This window comes from Hordeum vulgare, chromosome 7H (assembly GCF_904849725.1).
Source record: "Hordeum vulgare subsp. vulgare chromosome 7H, MorexV3_pseudomolecules_assembly, whole genome shotgun sequence".
Taxonomy (NCBI): domain Eukaryota; kingdom Viridiplantae; phylum Streptophyta; class Magnoliopsida; order Poales; family Poaceae; genus Hordeum; species Hordeum vulgare.
The window spans coordinates 104,782,126-104,793,262 of record NC_058524.1 but is presented as its reverse complement, the minus strand read 5'-3'; positions in this window follow the sequence as shown (position 1 = coordinate 104,793,262).

Below are 11,137 nucleotides of genomic sequence, written 5' to 3'. Positions count from 1 at the left end.
ACATCATAGTCATCTCAAAATCTATGTTGGCATTCAAGACAAACCATTATAAGCTCTCAGCTAAATAAGCATGGCATCAGAAACTATGATCTCTAAGTTGTCATTGCAAACATGGTTCTCTCACAACAAAGCTGAATCTAGGTCGACAAGCTAGTCATATTTACAAAAACAAAATAGATAGAGTTCATACCAGCTTTTCAGTCTCAGTAACTTCATCATATATCATCATTGTTGCCTTTCATTTGCATGATCGAACGATGAGAATGATAATAAGCGCATTGGACTAAAGCTGGAATCTGCAGGCAAACACAAGGGAGGAGACAAAGTAATATGGCTCTTTGAAAGCTAAATAGGTATGCATGCAAGAGCCACTAAACAATGTAACCAATATCTTCTACCTTGACCCAGAGAAAAAAAAAACTATCTACACGGGAAAGCTCCCAACAAGCAAAAGAAGGAAAGAAAATCTTTTTGGGTTTTCTCAAACTAGACAGACACACGAAAAGAAAACGAGAAAAAGAAAATAAACTAGCATGGATGATACAGTGGCAAAGTGTGAACACCGACGAACAAAGTGAAAGCATAAGCAAGAATGTAAAGTCGGTGAGAACATGTACTCCCCCAAGCTTAGGCTTTTGGCCTAAGTTGGTCTACTCCCAAGGAGTTAAATAACCAGCTCCGGGGTACTCCTGAGTGGACTGAGGATGCCACTGTTGTGTGAGCTCCTCCGGCTCCCACTGATAAACTGGCGTCTGGTACTCGACTGGTGGTTCGGGCACGGGCACCTGTGGTTGGGGTAAGCCCCAATATGCGTAGATGTCCGAGGGCATAATAATGTACCTGCCTGCATGAAGATTTAACAAAGAAGGAGCAGGCAAAGTAATAGTCTCACGAGTACCCTGACTAAATACGAGGTTATAAATCATCCTTCTATTTATATCTCTATCAAGAAAGTCATGGCGAATCATGTTGTCGTAATCTAGATATCTCTCGGGAAGAAGAATCTCTTCTTCCTCCTCCAGTCTAATAGGTATCTCAAAGTGTCTAGCAAGACGAGTAGCGTAGATACCTCCATAGACAACACCTTTAGAATGGTTCAGGTTCAACCGTTGAGCTACTATAGCGCCCAAGCTATAAGTTTTATCGTTATAAAGGGCTTCGCGCAAGACCGCAAGATCTGAGGAACTAAGTGACCCAGCTTTCCCACGGCCAATCAAACATTTTCCCACAAATAGTGAGAAGTACCGAAGCACGGGAAAAATGTATGCTAGCAGCTCTAGCGCAAGACACTCCTCTCTCCTCTCCTACAGCAATAGTACCGATGAAAGCTTCCAGCTCCCATGGACGAGGTTCATGAATATCCCCAGCGTAAGGTAATTTGCAAACATTGCAAAAATCCTGGAGTGACATGCGCTGGGGGATATCATAAAGTTTGAACTCAACCATAGGAGGATTCTTCCTCGGATAGAAGTTAAAGCTTTATACGAAGATATTAGTGAGGAGGAGGTATTGCGGACACTTATCTTCAACGAAGGCGGTAAGGCCTGCATTCTCCACCAAGTGATAAAAGTCCTCATAAATTCCAGCGACGCGTAAGAACACGTCGCTTGGCCACTCGCACGCTCGAACTTCTGCGACTCGAGGGACCAAATACTTGGGCTTCTTCTCACTCCCATCATCCTTGGGGTCACGGCTTGACGAGCCTCTTAAGAACCTCCTCATCTTTTCCCTTTTCTATCTCTGAAAATTTCTGAAATTTTTAGTGATTCTAAGGAAAAGTGAATAAGGCTCAACGAAACTCGTAGCAACTACTCCCACAAGTGCCTAGAGACCATATTACGCATCAAAACTACTTGGGACCAGCTAAAATCAGCATGCAAAGCTCAAGAACATGGTCACCAAGGCAGCAAAAATACGCGGAGTATAAGGCACTAGAGAAAAAACTAGTTGGACCAATGGAGGAGTCACTTACCAATGAGTAACTTCCCCAAAACAGTTCGGAGAATGGTGCTTTGAGCTAAGAGATCGAAAATCCCATTAAGAGGAGCAAGAACACGGGTTTGAGCTGCAAAACGATTTTTTCTGGAGGTAGGAGAACCAGATGAGAGCAATAATGAGTGGAGGGGGTACCTGTGGGCCCCACAAGCCTAGGTGGCGCGGCCAGGGGGTGCCCGCGCCCCTAGGGCTTGTGGCCCACTGGTGTGGCCCCCAGACAGACTCTTTGTCCCAGAATTTTTCAAAAAATCCAGAAAAAATCATACTTGATTTTCACAGCGTTCGGAGAACTTTGATTTTCGGTGTACTTCTCTACCACACGCTAAAACAGAAAACAGGGAAAACTAAACTAAATCTATCATTTTTCTTCTAAGCAACCTAAAGTGAAAGCTTGGAACATAGGTTTGGGACTCCTTGATTCATCCATCTCATGGTCATTGAAAGAAATCCATCAATGGGGTTGATCAAGTCCCCTCGACAAAACTTTCTCGAATCGCAAAAGAGAACGGAGAATTTTCAAATAGTCACTAGGTCACCTCAATGGGGATGTGTATCTCCCCAACAAGCAAATCATACTTCATCTTGACACGAGGAATAGGGCATTCAAAGCTCCCAATAAGAATCGATGAAGTTTTTTGATAGCATTGATGCAATGTACTCGATATTGTTTCTTCGGAAAGTGCACTGTATGCTCATTACCGTTGACATGGAAAGTGACATTGCCTTTGTTGGAATCTATAACAGCCCCTGCAGTGTTTAAAAAGGGTCTTCCGAGGATGACAGCCATGGCATCGTCCTCGGGAATATCCAAGATAACAAAGTCTGTTAAGCTAGTGACGTTAGCAACCACAATAGGCACATCCTCGCAAATGCCGATAGGGAAAGCATTTGATTTGTCGGCCATTTGCAAAGAGATTTCAGTGGGTGTCAACTTATCCAGTTCAAGTCTATGATAAAGAGAGAGAGGCATAACACTAACACCGGCTCCAAGGTCGCATAAAGCAGTTCTAACGTAGTTACCTTTAACGGAGCAAGGTATAGTGGGCACACCGGGGTCACCTAGTTTCTTGGGAGTTCCACCCTTGAAGGTATATTTGGCAAGCATGGCGGAGATCTCAAGATCAGGTCTCCTCCTCTTATTAGTCACAATATCTTTCATGTACTTAGCATACGGAGACATCTTGAGCATATCCGTCAAACGCATTTGCAGAAAGACAGGTCTAATCATTTCAATGAAGCGCTCAAAATCCTCATCATCCTTTTTCTTGGATGGTTTGGGAGGAAAGGGCATAGGTTTGTGAACCCACGGTTCCCTTTCTTTACCATGCTTCCTAGAAGCAAAGTCATTCTTATCGTATCTTCTATTCTTAGGTTGTGGGTTATCAAGATCAACAAGTTCAATTTCCACATCCTTATCATTCTAGGTTGAGCATTTTCATGAACTTCACTATTGATATTATCATTGGGCTCATGTTCATCACCAGATTGTGTTTCAACATCAGAGGCAGAGGCATCGTTTGGACTCTCAGGTGTAGCAGCAACAGGGTTGCTAGCGTGCAGGTTCCTATCATCTTTCTTCTTTCTAGGATGACTGGGTGCATCAGTGCTAACTCCTTGATAATCTTGTTCAATTCTCTTCGAATGACCCTCAGGATACAGAGGTTCCTGGGTCATTCTTTCCGCCTCTAGTGACGACTCTGACAGAATTGTCATTCAACTCATTGAGCAAGTCATTCTCAGCTTTAAGTACTTGTTCTACCTGAGTAGTAACCATAGAAGCATGTTTACTCAGAAGCTTAAGATCGTTGACGTTTCTGTCCACACAAGCACTTAAATGACTAAGCATACGAGCATTCTTTTCCAATTGTCTGCTAACATAATCATTGAAACTCTATTGTTTGGCAACGAAGTTATCAAATTCATCCATGCATAAGCTAGCAGATTTATCAAAAGGAATATCACTATCATCAAACCTACGCAGAGAATTTACTTCTACTACCTGTATCGCGTTATCGAGACCATGGATCTCTTCGATAGGTGGTAGATTTTTGACATCTTTAGATTTAATGCCTTTCTCTCGCATAGATTTCTTGGCTTCTTGCATATCTTCAGGACTGAGGAATAGAATACCTCTTTTCTTTGGAGTTGGCTTAGGAGGTGGTTCGGGAATAGTCCAAGCATTCTCATTACACAAGATGTTATTCAATAGAATCTCAGCTTGTTCTACAGTTTGTTCCCTAAAAACACTACCGGCACAACTATCTAGATGGTATTTGGAAGCATCGGTAAGTCCATTATAGAAGATATCATGTATTTCATTCCTCTCAAGAGGGTGATGAGGCAAAGCATTCAGTAGTTGGATGAGCCTCCCCCAAGCTTGTGGGAGACTCTCTTCTTCAGCTTGAGCAAAGTTGTATATTTCCTGCAAGGCAGCTTGCTTCTTATGGGCAGGGAAATATTTTTCAGAGAAGTAGTAGACCATATCCTGGGGGCTACGCACACAACCAGGAGCAAGAGAAGTGAACCAGGTCTTAGCATCATCCTTTAGCGAGAAAGGAAACATCTTGAGCATATAATAGTGGCGGATCTTTTCCTCACTAGTGAATAGGGTGGCTATATCGTGCAGTTTGGTAAGATGGGCTACAACCGTTTCAGAATCATAACCATGAAAAGGATCAGATTCGACCAGAGTGATTAACTCAGGGTCGACAGAGCATTCGTAATCCTTATCGGTCACAAAAATAGGCGAAGTGGCAATCTTCGGGTCGTATTTCATCCTAGCGTTCAGAGATTTTTCTTTCCACTTGCGCAGAAGTTTCTCACCATCATAGCTATCCTTACACGCAAGAAAATCCTCAGTTATCTCTCCCTCCATAACATAGCGCGTATCAGGCAGAACAGGCAATTCAGGCCTAGTAGCAGGTTCTACTCCAATAGTATCAGCAGTTTCGAAAGTATCATCACATCAAGCAGCAGCTCTAGCAATATGTGCATCAAGGGCACCAAGTGGCAAAGTAGTATCAAGCATAGCAACATCAGGCATAGTATCAAGCATGGCATCATCAGGCATAGTATCAAGCATAGCATCATCACGCATAGTATCAAGCATAGCATCATCAGGCGTAGTATCAAGCATAGCATCATCATAAGCATCATGGGCAGCAGAAGTAGCATCATCAAGCACAGGCGACATATCAAGATTTCTAGCAGGAGGTGATGTCGCAAACTTACTCAAAACTGAAGGTGAATCAAGTGCAGAGCTAGATGGCAGTTCCTTACCTCTCCTCGTAGTGGAAGGCTAGATTTTAGTTCTTGGATCTTTCGGATTCCTCATAGTGATTAGCAGACGTCAATCCCAAGTGACAAAGAGAATATAGTTGTGCTTCCCCGGCAACGCCGCCAGAAAAATCCTTGATGACCCACAAGCGTATGGGATCGTAGCAGTTTTCGAGGGTAGAGTATTCAACCCAAATTTGTTGGTTCGCCAAGGAGAAGCGAAAGAATATTCTCAAGTATTAGCAACTGAGTGTGTCGGATTCAACCACACCTGAAAGATTAGTGTATGCAAGAAAAGTATCAGTAGCAAAGTAGTATGATAGCAACGGTGCCAGAAACGATATGTTGACGGCAAACTATTCCTAACTGTTGTATCAATGGCGCCAGAAAAAGGTACATTGACGAGCAACTATTCTTCCCCGACAACAGTGTCGGAAAAGATCTTGCAACGAGTAACAACGGAGTAGGAAGTGAAAAGGGCGTGGATGTCGCCTAGAGGGGGGGTGAATAGGCGCTTTAAAATAGTTAAGGTTTAGGCTTGAACAAATGCGGAATAAAACTAACGTTTAATATGTCAAGCACAAAACCTACAAACAACTAGGCTCACCTATGTGCACCAACAATTATGCTAAGCAAGATAAACAACTAAGTGATAGCAAGATATATTACAATAAACAATATGTCTATCACAAAGTAAAGTGCATAAGTAAAGGGTTCGGGTAAGAGATAACCGAGGCACGGGGAGACGATGATGTATCCCGAAGTTCACACCCTTGCGGATGCTAATCTCCGTTAGAGCGGTGTGGAGGCACAATGCTCCCCAAGATGCCACTAAGGCCACCGTAATCTCCTCACGCCCTCGCACAATGCAAGATGCCGTGATTCCACTAAGGGACCCTTGAGGGCGGTCACCGAACCCGTACAAATGGCAACCCTTGGGGGCGGTCACCGAACCCGTACACGTGGCAACCCTTGGGGGCGGTTACCGGTACCCGTACAAATTGCTCGGGGCAATCTCCAAAACCTAATTGGAGACCCCGATGCTTCCCGGAGCTTCACACCACAATGATTGAGCTCCGAGACACCACCAAGCTTCTAGGACGCCAAAGCATCCACGAAGAACAATATCAAGGGTACTAAGTACCAAAGGTAGTGAGCTTCTCAACTTCTCACTTCCACGTATCACCGTGGAGAACTCAAACCGATGCAACTAATGCAATGGCAAGAACACACGAAGTGGTCAAGTCCCTCACACTCAAATCCCTCCACAACAACAAAAGCTATGGAGAAATATGAGAGGAAGAACAAGGAGCTCACAAAGAACTCCAAGATCAAGATCCAAGGGGTTCCCCTCACATAGAGGAGAAAGTGATTGGTGGAGATGTGGATCTAGATCTCCTCTCTCTTTTCCCTCAAGAACAAGCAAGGATCATTGGAGGGATAGAGAGTAATCAAGCTCTAAGAATGTCAACAATGGAGGTAGAACAAGAGCTCAACGGATGGATTAAGCCAAGGGGGAAGAAGACCCCCTTTATATAGTGGGGGAAGGAATCAGACCGTTACCCCCACTTTCTGCCCGACCCCCAGCGGTACTACCGCTGGCTGCAGCGGTACTACCGCTGGCACTCTAGCGGTACTACCGCCAGCTAGCGGTACTACCGCTGGCTGCAGCGGTACTACCGCTGGCACTCTAGCGGTACTACCGCCAGCTAGCGGTACTACCGCTGGCTGCAGCGGTACTACCGCTGGCACTCCAGCGGTACTACCGCTGGGCCCCTGGTAGTGCAACGGCACTACCACCGCCAAGAAAGTCTTCGCAAAAAGGTCCGTCCACGAACAACCGCTAGGCAGGCGGTACTAAGCTCCTGGAGCGGTACTACCGCTGACCAGGGGCGGTACTACCGCCAGCCAGCGGTACTACCGCTCGCCACTGAAATAGCCATAACTTTCGCATACGAGCTCCGAATTGAGCAAACCCAAGCTTGTTGGATTCAGGACGACAAGGGCTATCCAAACAGCGATATGGAAATCTTAAGACCAAGCGAATATGAAAATGCCAATGATATAGAGATGTGAGATCTCTTATGAATGAAGAACCGGCAAAAACTCCAACATCGAAAACATCATAGTAGATGCATATGGACTCCGTTTTCGATGAACTTGAGCTTGTCACGAAGATGACCATAAGCTCTAAAACTCACAAAGAGAAACACCAAACAAGAACCAAGAAGTATGATGCAAGGATGCAAATGGTTTGAGCTCTCAACGAACGATATGATCAAGCTACTCACTTGAGAGCCCCCCTTGATAGTACAACAATCTATCCTAACCAGAAAACCTATCAAGGGCAAACCTATACCTTGCACCTAGTCCTCTTGAGCTAGATGATGATGATCTTGGCTTCCTCAAGATAGACCACCCTTCTTGATTGTGTTGGCTTGATGAAGACTAGTTGATTGCTCCCCCATACTCACTATGGGTGAGCCACTCTTCAGCATATCTTCACAAGTCCATTGCCACCACAATGGACGGCAAGCTTCAAGCATGATATCTTCGTGTTGATCCACTTGAACTTGCACATCGCAATCCTGATGACTATCAAACTTGACGTCATACTTCATGGGTTGTATGAGATCTTCCCTTTGACGCAAGCCCATGGAAACACACCTAACCCCCACATAGAACTCTCACGAAGACCATGGGTTAGTACACAAATACGTAATGGACAATGCTTACCATACCATGGGATCACTTGATCCCTCTCGGTACATCTTGTACGCTTTGTGTGTTGATCATCTTGATTTGCTCTTTGTCTGAGATCTTGATCAACCATGTGTCTCTATGACCATTCTTTGGATAATACCTTGAATACCATCTTGGTCATCGACGTCATACTTCATGGGTTGTATGAGATCTTCCCTTTGACGCAAGCCCATGGAAACACACCTAACCCCCACATAGAACTCTCACGAAGACCATGGGTTAGTACACAAATACGTAATGGACAATGCTTACCATACCATGGGATCACTTGATCCCTCTCGGTACATCTTGTACGCTTTGTGTGTTGATCATCTTGATTTACTCTTTGTCTGAGATCTTGATCAACCATGTGTCTCTATGACCATTATTTGGATAATACCTTGAATACCATCTTGGTCATCGACGTCATACTTCATGGGTTGTATGAGATCTTCCCTTTGACGCAAGCCCATGGAAACACACCTAACCCCCACATAGAACTCTCACGAAGACCATGGGTTAGTACACAAATACGAAATGGACAATGCTTACCATACCATGGGATCACTTGATCCCTCTCGGTACATCTTGTACGCTTTGTGTGTTGATCATCTTGATTTACTCTTTGTCTGAGATCTTGATCAACCATGTGTCTCTATGACCATTCTTTGGATAATACCTTGAATACCATCTTGGTCATCATATAAACTCCTTGAACCCAACAGATGGACTTCAAGAAGTGCCTATGGACAAATCCTATAAATGTAACTTAAGGCAACCATTAGTCCATAGGAATTGTCATCAATTACCAAAACCACATATGGAGATATATGCTCTAACAGCAAGGAACAGCAGTAGCAGCAGTAGCAACAGTAGCAGCAAAGTGACAGCAGTAGCAACAATAGCAGCAAAGTGGCCCAATCCCTTTTGTAGCAAGGGACAAGCCTAGACAAAGTAACATAGCAAGGACTAGTAGTAAAAGACTCGTAGGTAGTGGATCGGTGATGGATGAGTATGACGGATGTGATTCATCATGTAACAGCTATAACACGGAGATATATGTGACTAGCTCCCGTTCATCAATCTAATGTAGGCATGTATTCCGTTATGTAGTCATACGTGCTTAGGGAAAAGAACCTGCATGGCATCTATTGTCCATCCCTCCCGTGGCAGCGGGGTCCTAATGGAAACTACGGGATATTAAGGTTCTCCTTTTAATAAAGAACCGGACCAACGCATTAACACGCGGTGAATACATGAACTCCTCATACTATGGTCATCTCCGGGAGTGGTTCCGGCTATTGTCACTCCGTGGTTGCCGGGTCATAACACATAGTAGGTGACTACAACTTGCAAGATAGGATCTAAAACACACATATATTGGCGACAACATAATAGGCTCAGATCTGAAATCATGGCACTCGGGCCCTAGTGACAAGCATTAAGCATAGCCAAGTAGTAGCAACATCAATCTAGAACATAGTGGATAGTAGGGATCAATCCCCGTCAAGAACTAACTTGATTACATGATAGATCTCATCTAACTCATCACCATCCAGCAAGCCTACGATGAGATTACTCACGAACGATGAAGAGCATCATGGAATTGATGATGGAGAAAGGTTGATGATGACGATGGCGACGATTTCCCCTATCCGGATCCCGAAACGGACTCCAGATCTGCCCTCCAGATGAAGAACAGGATGTGACGGCACCTCCGTATCGCAAAACACGATGAAACCTTCTCTCTCATTTTTTTCCGGGCGAGACGGAAGATATAGAGCTGAGTTTGGGGGCGGTGGTGCCACGTGGGCCCCACAGGCCCTCACGGCGCGGCCTGTGGGCTTGTGGCCCACTGGCACGCCCCCTCCGATGGATCTTTGCACAGGTATTTTTCTTTTATTCCAGAAAAAATCTTCGTAAATTTTCAGGACATTCTGAGAACTTTTATTTCTGCACAAAAACAACACCATGGCAATTCTGCTGAAAACAACGTCAGTCCGGGTTAGTTCCATTCAAATCATGCAAATTAGAGTCCAAAACAAGGGCAAAAGAGTTCACAAAAGTAGATACGACGGAGACGTATCAATCTGCGGACAATCTGTCTAACTTCCTCTTCATCTTCGGGTAGCTCTTGCCTCAGGATATATGCAATATACGACACTGTCCAATCGTGTGTGACCACTCGAATCTCCATGATCAGATCGACAACCACTGGGATTTCAACTTTAGTCGGATCAACTGCGCTTGTAGGTTGAGGAGGTTCTTCAGTGAATGGATCTTCGTGGACCGAAGGGGTGTGTATGTGCTCCAAACAAACATCATTGGGCACAATTTTCCGAGTGGATCCGATTTTTGCCAATTCATTAGCAGCTTGATTCTTCAACCGAGGAACGTGATGAAGTTCCAAACCTTCAAACCTTTTCTCAAGTTTTCTTAGTGCGTTGCAGTATCCAGTCATGGCAGGGTTTCTCACATCCCACTCTTTCATTACTTGATTAACCACTAGATCCGAGTCGCCATATACCATCAACCGTCGGACGTCGAGCGAGATGGCCATACACAACCCGTAAAGGAGGGCTTCATACTCTGCCTCATTGTTAGAGGAATCAAAGTGAATCTGCAATACGTAACTGAGCTTGCCGCCCTTTAGGAATATAAGAACTACGCTTGCACCAGAACTACTCTGCATCTTCGAGACGTCAAAGAACATAGTCCAGTGTGCCGAGTGAGTAGGGGTTGGTTGTTGTTGCTCCACCCATTCAGCCATGAAATATGCCAAAGCTTGAGATTTGATGGCTTTCTTGGCTTTGAACTTTATGTCACAATATAATAGCTCCATTGCCCATTTCGCCACTCGGACCGATGCATCCCGATTGTGAAGGATTTCTGACAATGGGGCATCGCTGCCACAAACATCGAGTGATCTTGAAAATAATGAGCTACCTTCTTTGCAGTCATGTAAATCCCATAAAGGAGCTTTTGATAATGGAGATATCTCTACTTGGAAGGAGTCAATACCTCGGAAACATAATATACTGGGCACTGAATCTTGTAAGGCTTGCCTTCCTCCTCTCGCTCGATTATCAGGACTGTGTTGACAACTTGATTCGTAGACGCGATG